The sequence below is a fragment of the Oryx dammah genome, unplaced genomic scaffold, assembly GCF_014754425.2.
Source record: "Oryx dammah isolate SB20612 unplaced genomic scaffold, SCBI_Odam_1.1 HiC_scaffold_26, whole genome shotgun sequence".
Lineage (NCBI taxonomy): Eukaryota > Metazoa > Chordata > Mammalia > Artiodactyla > Bovidae > Oryx > Oryx dammah.
Window position 1 is genome coordinate 81,941,911 of NW_024070210.1, and position 10,982 is coordinate 81,952,892.

Sequence of the window (10,982 nt, forward strand, 5' to 3'; positions counted from 1 at the left end):
TATTTTTAAGTTTGCAACTATGTTAGGATTTCCTACTGTATTAGTTGTCTATTGCAGTATAAGAAGTTAAGCCCAAAACTTAGTGACTTATTATTGTTTATAGTATTTGTGGGTCAGGAATTCAGGAGTGTTTCAGCTTGGCAGTTTTGCCTGAGTTCCTTTCCATGTGGATTTTTCCATGGAGCTTTTTAAGTGTTGTTAACGTATGACCGCTAGAATTCCTGAGGGAGAAAGCACCAGGTAGAAGCATGTTGCTGTTTGTGATCTAGTCTCAGAAGTCACTGAGCCTCGCTTCACTGCATTCTGTTGGGCAGGACAGTTACAAAGGGCCATGTTTGTGACCTAGTCTCACAAGTCACTGAGCCTCACTTCACTGCATTCTGCTGGGCAGGACAGTTACAAAGGGCCATCCAGGTTCACGGGGCAGAAAACATAGGGGAAATGTGAACATCACGTTGTAGAAGGGTGTGTAGGATGGGATAGATATTTGTATGGAAGATACTGTTGATATTTGTTCCTCATCATTTTTTTGTTACTGATTTCTATTTGTTTTAAAGAACATGGTGTTATGATCTGAGTGCTGTTTCTTTTCTTTTTCTGGATCTCAAATTTACATATATTGGATTTTCTTTCTTTCTTACTTGTTTCTTGATTTACTCTGTTTTTCTTTCACTGTGGGCAGTTTCTTCAGATGTGTCTTTTAGTTCACTTACTTCAACTATTCCATTTTACATTTCAGTTGTTGTGTTTTATAATTTTAGAAGTTCTTTTTAGTTCTTTCTAAAATCTTCAAAGTCATTTTTTATGGTTCTTTTCCCTTTCAGATATTTTCAGTCTTCTTTATCACTTGATACATTAGTAAGCAGTTTTTTTTCTGTGTGATCATTTTCAATATCTGACATTTTTGTAGATTCTACTAAAATCTTTTTTTTATGGTGCTTTGTTTCCTTCTTGCTTGGTTTAAATAATGCCTTTTCTTGGGACATTGTTTGTGATATTTGCACGTGCATCTTCTGGATGCTTATAACCTGTTTGTTTTTTGTTGGGGTGTGTGTGTGTGTGTGTGTATCAATAAGGTAATAGAATTAAGGTGACAACAATGTGTGTCTGAGTGTTTTGTGTATACACGTGTTAGGGTGGTAATAAGCTGAGGCGGTGGTGTGTCTTTTGGTTATAATTCAAAGCATCCTGTGGCCTATGTCACCTGTTTTTTTAAGGTTGCAAGCTAAGAATGGTTTTTACATTTTCAAATGTATGAAGAAAAATAATATTTTGCAACATGTGAAAATTATATGAAACTCAGATTTCAGTGTCCATAACTAAAGTTTTATTGGAACACAGCTGTGCTCATTTGTTTGTTTCTGTATTGTCTGTGGCTGTTTGCACGCTACAGCCACCAAATCGAGTGGTTGTCATAGAGGTCAGTATGGTCTCCAAAGCCTAAAGTATTTATATCTGGCCTTTTACAGAAAAAATTACAACTTTTCAGGAACTCTCCTTTACAACTCAGTGCCAGCACAATTTTTCTTCGCAGTTCTTGGGGGATAGGGTAGAGTGGGACAGGTTTACTTTGGTTTATTTTATGAGTTTTCGTTGTATTGTATAGGGTCTCCTATCAGACTTACTTCCTAGGATGGGCTCTGGGTTTGGCTTCTGTCTTTGTAAGACTGAAAACCAAAGCCCAGCGTTGGCTTCAATCAGGGGCTAATCTGGCTTCATCCTTCTGCTTACCTCTCTGCATGTTTTGGTCTTATAATTCCTATTTTTTAAATTACATATTTTCTATTTTATTAATTTAAAAAATTTCAGAGAGGTGTTTTGTTCTGAATAATTGGCCGTATTATTGGAGATTGTTATTTGTTTTTGAATATGAAAAAAGTTTAAGACTCAGAGAAACAGAGTAGTTAGCTCAAAAGTTGTACTACGGGTAGACAGCCAACAGAGACTTTGACTTTAGGAAGCTTACTTACCATCTAGGAGTGAGAAGTTAGGATTGTATGTTGCTTTCCATGTTTCCAGTACAATCTGTAGGATTTCTCCTACTTGGGCTGTGTAGGAGAAGTATCTTAGCTACAGAAGACAAGAAAGGCATAAATTACTCATAAGGTCTTTGGCAGGGAAAACAAATACCGTATGTAGAAATTGGAGAAATAAAAAGATGTTGAGAAGGAAATGAAAAAAAAAGTGACAGTATGAAAGACAGCGAAATTAGTAAATCTGCCAGATTATATGAATTAAAGATGAAAATAGGCCATTTAATTTTGTACTTTGTAGCAGTCATTGTTTTTTTATATACAGTATCATATTTAACTTAGTAGCAACTGTGAGTTAGGTGATAATGTTGATTTAACAAGTATGCAAACATTTAGGGAAGATGGTTTATTATATATTTACCAAGGCTCATGCATTCAGTTCAGTTCAGTTGCTCAGTCGTGTCCGACTCTTTGCGACCCCATGAATTGCAGCACGCCGGGCCTCCCTGTCTGTCACCAACTCCCGGAGTTCACTCAAACTCATGTCCATTGAGTCAGTGATGCCATCCAGCCATCTCATCCTCTGTCGTCCCCTTCTCCTGCCCCCAATCCCTCCCAGCATCAGAGTCTTTTCCAATGAGTCAACTCTTCACGTGAGGTGGCCAAAGTACTGGAGTTTCAGCTTTAGCATCATTCCTTCCAAAGAACACCCAGGGCTGATCTCCTTCAGAATAGACTGGTTGATCTCCTTGCAGTCCAAGGGAGGCTCATGCACTAGTAAGTATGAAAAGTAGGATCTGAACCCTTCTATGACTATAAAGCCCATGTTTTTTCCATAGAATTATATTGTGAAAAAAAAATCTCTAAATGGTTAATGGATGTTTTATGAAAATATGTGGTTAACATTGCTGTACTTATATGAGAATCCTTCAGGTGTTCATTTAGAGGTTAGTCTTATTTTAGACAATTCAGATAAGTAGTATTTGGTTTCTAAGCTCACATGAATTAGAAGCAGCAATGAGAATAGAGGAGCATTTGTAGGTTTTTATGCTGGCAGGACGGAGAAGGCAATGGCACCCCACTCCAGTACTCTTGCCTGGAAAATCCCATGGATGGAGGAGCCTGGAATGCTGCAGTCCACGGGGTCGCTGAGGGTTGGACATGACTGAGCGACTTCACTTCACTTTTCACTTTCATGCATTGGAGAAGGAAATGGCAACCCACTGCAGCGTTCTTGCCTGGAGAATCCCAGGGATGGGGGAGCCTAGTGGGCTGCCGTCTATGGGGTTGCACAGAGTTGGACACGACTGAAGCAACTTAGCAGCAGTAGCATGCTGGCAGGGTAAAATTTTTTCTGTAAATTGAAAGGACATCAGTCTGGTGAGACTGAACATAGGGACAGGCAGCCTTGCTTTTATGTATCAGTAGTTTCCACGACTATCACTGTCATAAAAATGGACATTTATTACAGGAGTCTAAATTCTTAAGAAACACATAAATTATATTCATTATACAGTTGTCCCTTGGTGTCCATGGAGCATTGGTTCCAGAACACTCGACTGTGGATACCAAAATCTGAGGATGCTCGAGTTCCTTACAGTTGGCCTTCTGTATCTGTGGGTTCTGCATGTGTGGATACTGAGGGCTGACTGTTCTCTGCTTAAAAGGATAATAAAGTTAGAAATAATGTTGTCGAAATAATTTTTTCCAGAGAATTTGCAAGCAGTAGCTTCTAACACTTAAAGAGCTGAAACTCCAGTTTGTTGGGTAACTTGGATTTCTAGAATGACTTCTCTAAAAGTTCAGAATAGTTGAAAATTATCTGATGTGCTGGAAAGTAATTTGTATTTGCTATCTGATTCTAATACTATACAGTAAAATAATGATTAACTTGTACTTTTTCATGAAACTAATAACTTCTTTTCGTAAATAGTTTTCATAAGTTTGTAATTTAGCATTGATCTCTCCTAGCTTCACAGAGTCGGACACGACTGAAGCGACTTAGTGGCAGCAGCAGCTTCACAGAAGAGAGATAAACTTGTTTAGAATCCCCCTTGAAGTCATTCACATAATATAGTTTTTGACACATGGTGAATGATGGCACCTTTTTAAAAAGAAAGGCTCAAAACCTAAGACAACTTACAAGATTGAAGTTTTTTGTAAATGGTCTGGCAACATTGCTGTTGATAATTTCAAGGTCTTGAAGGAATAAAAATGATCAATTTTTCAATAATATTTTGATTCTTAAGGCAATATTTGATTAATATTTTGAAGTGTTAACTTAGTTGTTCAGTGTACCATTTTAACGAATACAAAATTTTAGGGTTTATTGCGTAAAGGGATACTCTGTTCTCTGATCATACTGCTACCTTTGGAAGACTACTTTTGCAAAAATGAACATCATTGATCAGAGAAGGGAGGCTGGATGACTGTGGATAAGTGAGCACAGACATATCAGTGTAAGTAGAAAAAACTCTTAGCACATGTTTTGTTAATTGGAACCAACAAAGCTGGACTCTATTTAGATAGTATGTGAAGAGCAGTGATTTTCACTATGATCAGCTACAGAGAGTTAACATTAGAATTTTCTCAAGGATAGTTGCAGTGATCAGAAAAAAATAACCTCCTGGTGTGAGCAATAAGGTAAATAATTGACAGAAACCAGCATGTTATTGTTTTATTCAGTGACTAGTACTCTCGTTGGTTGTTGATGCTTCTGCGTGCCTTATGTCCATAGTACCAAGGCTGAGAAGTATACATGAAGGTGAAGGATTGAGTTGGGGGTAGGAGGGAAGGTGGCAAAGGTGGCAAAAATGTTAGGTACAAATTTGATAGTGTTGGCAAATAGACCTCTGGCAATGGTAGATACTAAGAGTAGAGATCAGAGGTCAAAGAGATCATAACTGAGGGGATGGAACTGAAAGGACCTTGAGTGTAATATTTGAAGCTCTGTTGGAAAAAGAAAGCCATACATGTGTGACACAAGGCACAGAGGACATTGTACTTACTAGGCAATGGAAAAAAAAAAACCCTTGAGGTTAGTATCTTGTAGAATTTATTGTAATACTGTGTCAAGTTAAGATTTATTAGTATGCTATATAGTTGTATTATTTTGTTAGGGCTGCCATAACAAAATAACACAAATGAAATACCACAAACAGTATTTCTATGAATTTTTTTTTCCCAGCAAAAATTTATTTTCTAGGCTCCATAGCTTGAAAATCCAAGGTCAAGGTTTTACTGTGTTTGGTTTCTTTTGAGGGCTCTCCTTCCTTTATAGATGGCCATCTTTTCCCTGTGTCCTCACATGGCCTGTTCTCTGCATGTGCATCCCTGCTATCTTTTCCTTTTTTTTATAAGGACACTATCCTATTGGATTAGGGTCCCACCCTGACGACCTAATTTAACCATAATTACCTCTTTAAAGGTTTTATCTCCAAATATAGTCACATTAGGGGCTTAGGGTTTCAATATATGAATTTTTGGGGAACACAGTTTAGCCCCTAACAGCAGTAGTACCCAGAAAACAGAGCAGAATAGAACTAAATTTTGTGTAGAGAAAGGTACAGTGGAAAAAAATAAAGAAAGGCAAGCATGGGGTAGTTTTGAGGGATTGATACGTTATTAGTTTATCAGTGCTATAAAACCATATCGCAAATCAGTCCTTTACATTCTGAAATAATGGATGCTATTGAATGTTGTGTTAGAACTTCACTAACATCCTTCAGGGTGTCAAATAGTACATTAGGCTTTTTGTGTTTTTTTAGGGTGAGAAGAAGAAGGGATCTAAGAGTCAAAAGTAGTGAAAGAGGAGGGTGCAATGGAAATACCGTAATTGTTGTGGGGGTGGAATTATTGATAAGCTTAGGAATCAGCAAGTAGTACTTGTTCCTAGCATGATCATTCATAATTGAGGGAATTCCCTAAAGTTGTGGAAATATTTACAAATAAAGATCTGTATCCAATGTTAATTTACTCCAAGGCTATTTCAGATTTAGAAAACATTTTGAAACTTTTCTTCAAATGCTGAAGCCTGAATTTAAAATCTAGAAATAGACAATTTAAAGAAGTAATGTAGACTTTGCTAACAGAGATTAAGACACACAGATTAGGTGAACCCCGCCTCCACCATCTTTCCATCCTAATCCCTTCACAGAAGTGCTGTTTTCCCATACTATGAGCTCTTTCCAGTTTGATACTTTCTTTTTTCAGCTATTTATCTATGCATTTACTAATATGTCTGTATGCACCTGTAGAACATATATTATTGTAAAGAACATAAATGCATCATATATCCTTTGTTCTATATCCATTTTCTTTTTTTTTCTTTATATATTTTGTTGAAGTATAATTGACTTACAATGTTTCAGGTACATAGCATGGTGATTCAGTTATACACATACAACATATATTATTTTTGAGATTTTTCCATTATAGGTTATTACAAGATACTGTAGTTCTGTGTGCTATACAGTAAACCTTTATTGCTTTGTTGCATATCTATTTTTTAAAATTAGAAATCTAGCATTCTATTCATGCTGAGGCAAACAAGTAGAATCAAAATGTCTTAAATTTTTTAGTTAGACAAAAATTTGTTTCCTAAAATATATATATTATACCTACTATTTATATATGTTTACAAAAGCTTTTCTACTATGGTTGATAAAGGCTTGAGAAAGAACATAAATGTCCTTTGTTCTATATCCATTTTCAAATAAAATTTCTAAAAGAACCATTTATTTCATTTTTGAAAATTAAGATATAATTTACCTGGATTAAAATGACTAAATCTTAGAGTGTATAGGTTGAGGACTTCATAAAAACTTGTTGCAAATTTATTTTTAATTAATAGACTTTAAAAAGCGGTTTTTAGGTTTATAGAAAAATTAAGCGTAAAGAATTCTCATACAGCTTTTCACCCGCTCCCTCCAGTTTCCTCTGTTATTATCATCTTGCATTAGTGTGGTCTGTTTGTTACAAATGATAAACCAATATTGGCATATTATTATTAATTGGGGTTCATAGTTTTCATTAGATTTCATTCTTTTTGTAGTACACTCTGTGGGTTTTCTCCACCATTATATCATACTGAGTTGTTTCAGGGTCCTAAAATCTCCCGCACTTCATTCATATAGTCCTTTCTCCATTCCTCCTCTGATCCCTCTTCTCAGAACCACTAATATTTTTACCGTCTTATATTTTTGCCTTTTCTAGAATGTCATATAATTGAAATCATACAGTAGGAAGTTTTTTCAGATTGGATTCTTTCACTTAGTAATGTGCATTTAAGGTTCCTCTGTGTAATTTCGTGGCTTGATAGCTCATTTCTTTTCATTTCTCACTAGTAGCACATTGTGTAGGTCGCATAGTTTGTTTTCCCATTCACCTTTTGAAGAATATCTTGATTGCTTCCAAGTTTTGGCAGTTTTGAATAAAGCTGCTATGCACATTGGCATACAATTTTTTGTGTGGCCGTAAGTTTTCAACTCATTTGGGTAAATACAAAGGTGTATGATGGCCAGATTGTATGGTAAGAGTATGTTTAGTTTGTTAGAAACTGCCAAATTGTCTTTGAAAGCAGCTGTAAAGTTTTGCATCCCCACCAGCAGTGAATGAGAATTCTTGTTGCTCTATATCCTTGCTAGCATTTGACTCTTTTTTTCCATTCTAATAGATGTGTAGTACTATCACATTGTTTTGATTTTCAATTCTCTAACAACATGATGTTGAGCATCTTTTTAAATGCCTGTTTGTCATCTGTATATCTTCTTTGGTGAATGGTTCTTTTGCCTGTTTTGCCATCTTAACTGGATTGTTTCCATGTTGTTAGGTTTTAAAGAGTTTTTTATGCAGTTTGAATACCAGTCCTTTAATCAGATACGTGTTTTGCAGAAATTTTCCCAGTTTATGGCTTGTCTTTTCATATTCTTAACAGTGTCTTTTGATTTTAATAAAGTACAGCTGTCTTTTTTCCCCCTTCTTGTCATGACTTGATTTTGTATTTAAAAAGTCATTACCAAACTCAGCTTTATTTAGGTTTCTCTGATGTTGTCTTCTAGGAATTTTATAGTTTTTGTTTTACAGTTACGTCTGTGATCCATTTGGGGTTAGTTTGGTTTTTTTTGCATGTAGTTGTCCATTTATTCCAGCACCATTTAAAAAAATTAGTTTTTATTACAGTATAGTTAATTTACAATGTTGTATTAGTTTCTACTATACAGCAAAGTGAATCAGTTATATATATAAACCATTTATCCACTCTTTTAGATTCTTTTCCCATATAAGTGATTATAGGGTACTGAGTAGACTTCCCTGTGCTCTACAGTAAGTTCTTATTAGTTATCAATTTTATAAATAATAGTGTGTATATATCAATTCCAAGTCTCTCAATTTATCCCTCCCTGCCTTTTTGCCACTTGGTAAATAAGTTTGTTTTCTGTATCTGTGATTCTATTTCTGTTTTGTAAATAAGTTCATTTGTACCATTTTTTTTTAAAGATTTCATGTATAAGTGCTGTGATATGATATTTTATCTTTCTCTCTTTGACTTCACTCAGTAGGAGAGTCTCTGGGTCCATGCATGTTGCTGCAGATGGTATTATTCCACTCTTTTCTGTGGCTGAGTAGCATGCCATTATATACATGTACCACATCTTTCTGAGCCATTCTTCTGATGGACGTTTAGGTTGCTTCCATGTCCTGGCTATTGTAAATAGTCTATTCCTGCACCATTTGTTGAAAAGACTATCCTTTTTGCATTGAACTGCCTCTGTTTCTTTACCAAAGATCTGTTGACTATCTTTGTCAGTTTCTGTGCTTTCGTGTTCCACTGATCTCTTTGTCCATTCTTTTAGCAATTCCAGCTGTCTTGGTTACTGTAACTTTATAAGAAGTCTTGAAGTTCTGAGTGTCCAACCTTGTTTTTCTCTTTCAGTATTATGTTGGCTTTTCTGGGTCTTTTACTTTCCATTTAAACTTTATTAGTGTGTCAGTGTCTACAGAATAACTTGCTGGGATTTTGATTGGGATTCTGTTGAATCTGTAGATTAATTTAGGTAAAGTTTTCTTTTTAATAATATTAAGACGTCCTATTCTTGAACATGGTATAGCTCTGCGTTTTTTGAGATTGTCTTTATTTCAGCAGAGTTTCATAGTTTTCATTTTAGAGGTCTTTCACATATTTTTACTAATTTCATTGCTAAGTGTTTGTTATTTTTAATTCTGCTACAAATATTTTTGGTTTAGATTTTCCAATTATGTTGTGTCAAACTACTAATAGTTTGAATTTACTTGATTTGTATATATTGACTCTGTGTCATTTGGACTTGGTAAATTAAATTGAATTTGTGTATAGTCATGTTATCTGAGAGTAAAGATAGTTTTACTTCCTTTTCAGTCTTTATTCCTTCAGTTCTTTTTCTTGCTTCATGGCACTGGCTACTACCTCCAGTATGTATTGAACAGAAGTGGTGAGGGTGGACATGGCTTTCTTGTTCCCAATATTTTCTGATACTCTTCATTTTTTCCTGCAGGTTCAGACTTCCATTTGAGATTACTTTGTTTCAGTTCAGTTCAATGGCTCAGTCGTGTCTGACTCTTTGTGACCCCATGGACTGCAGCGCGCCAGACTTCCTTGTCCATCACCTACTCCCGGAGCTTACTCAAAGTCATGTCCATCGAGTCGGTGATGCCATCCAGCCATCTCATCCTCTGTCATCCCCTTCTCCTCCCACCTTGAACCTTTCCCAGATTCAGGGTCTTTTTCAGTGAGTCACTTCTTCACATCAGGTGGCCAAAGTATTGAAGTTTCAGCTTCAGCATCAGTCCTTCCAATGAATATTCAGGACTGATTTCCTTTAGAATGGACTGGTTGGCTCTCTTTGCAGTCCAAGGGATGCTCAAGAACCTTCTCCAACACCACAGTTCAAAAGCATCAATTCTTCTGTGCTCAGCTTTCTTCATAGTCCAACTCTCACATCCATACATGACTACTGGAAAAACCATAGCTTTGACTAGACAGACCTTTGTTGGCAAAGTAATGTCTCTGCTTTTTAATACACTGTCTAGGTTTGTCATAGGTTTTCTTCCAAGGAGCCAGTGTCTTTTAATTTCATGGCTGCAGTCACCATCTGCAATGATTTTGGAGCCCCCCAAAATAAAGTTTGTCACTATTTCCATTGTTTCCGCCTCTGTTTGCTATGAAGTGATGGGACCAGATACCATGATCCTGGTTTTCTGAATGTTGAGTTTTAAGCCAACTTTTTCACTCTCCTCTTTCACTTTCATCAAGAGACTTTTTAGTTCCTTTTTGCTTTCTGCCATAAGGGTAGTGTCATCTGCATATCTGATGTTATTGATATTTCTCCTGACAATCTTGATTCCAGCTTGTGCTTCATCCAGCCTGGAATTTCACATGATGTACTGTGCATATAAGTTGAATAAGTATGGTGACAATATATAGCCTTTATGTACTCCTTTCTCGATTTGGAACCAGTCTGTTGTTCCATGTCCAGTTCTAACTGTTTCCTTTAGTATTTCTTACGTGGCTGCTAGTGATAAATTCTTTCACCTTTTGTTTGAAAAAATTTTTATTTTAACCTTCATGTTTAAAGGATATTTCTTGTAAGGTTTAGCATTCTAGATGGATTTTTTTTTCTTTTAGCTATTAAAATACAGTATCAGTTATCTTCTAGTTTTTAGTGTTTTTGATGAAAAGTAATTTGTCATTGTTAACCTGAATGTAGCTTGCCCTTTTTCTTTTGATACTTTAAGATTTTCTCTTTAGTTTTAGTTTTAAGCAGTTTTACTATGTTACACCTATATGCAGCTTTCTTTGTATTTATTTTGTCTGTGGTTTGCTGAGTTTTTTGGACCTGTAGACTTACTTTTGCATCAATTTTGAAAAAATTCTGCCATTTTCTCTTCAAATATTTCTTCTATTCCATTCCCTTTTTCGTCTCTTTCCAGAATATTCCATATATTTTCATATATGGACTATATGGAACTCTT